This window comes from Sinocyclocheilus anshuiensis, unplaced genomic scaffold (genome assembly GCF_001515605.1).
Source record: "Sinocyclocheilus anshuiensis isolate Anshui unplaced genomic scaffold, SAMN03320099.WGS_v1.1 scaffold238, whole genome shotgun sequence".
Classification (NCBI taxonomy): domain Eukaryota; kingdom Metazoa; phylum Chordata; class Actinopteri; order Cypriniformes; family Cyprinidae; genus Sinocyclocheilus; species Sinocyclocheilus anshuiensis.
Genome location: NW_015547674.1, coordinates 1,920,198 through 1,920,806, shown reverse-complemented (window position 1 = coordinate 1,920,806; position 609 = coordinate 1,920,198).

The following is a 609-nucleotide window of genomic DNA, read 5'->3' as shown; positions in this document are numbered from 1 at the left end:
ATAAACCGAATAACTTAAGTAATTTGTGGATTAGTGCGTACTGGAGACGCGAACCGTTTCAAACGATTCAGTTCGTTTTGGTGAACTGGTTCGACCGTTTCACTAAGAAGATCCGGTTAAATAGAACGATTCGTTTATGATCCGGACATCACTAGACGAGACAAAACCAATAAAACCCATTACAAACAAGGCATTTGTTGCATCCAGTGGGGACATAATTACTGATTATAATGACTTATACTGTCTTTTTACGTGTTGCGTTGTGTATCGCGCTGCGTAAACATAAAACCATGTCTGCATTTGTGATCGTAGAAACAACAAACAACAAGTCTACTCACAGATCTTCTTTATGCACCAAGAGCTTGTAACACTCCAAAGAGAAAGGAAAAATTTAAATCGCATCATATGATTCCTTTAAGTCTTTTTCCTCTCATTTTTCAACCATATTGCATCACCCATTTCACTTCTTAGTCTTTTTTTGAGTTTTAAATGTGATTATGATTCATCAGCATGATGGTGAAGGAAGTGTACTACACTAATTGACGCACAAATTTCAATCGTAGGAATTGTAAACTGGTTGGCCAGTATTGATTACGGATTTCATTTTAT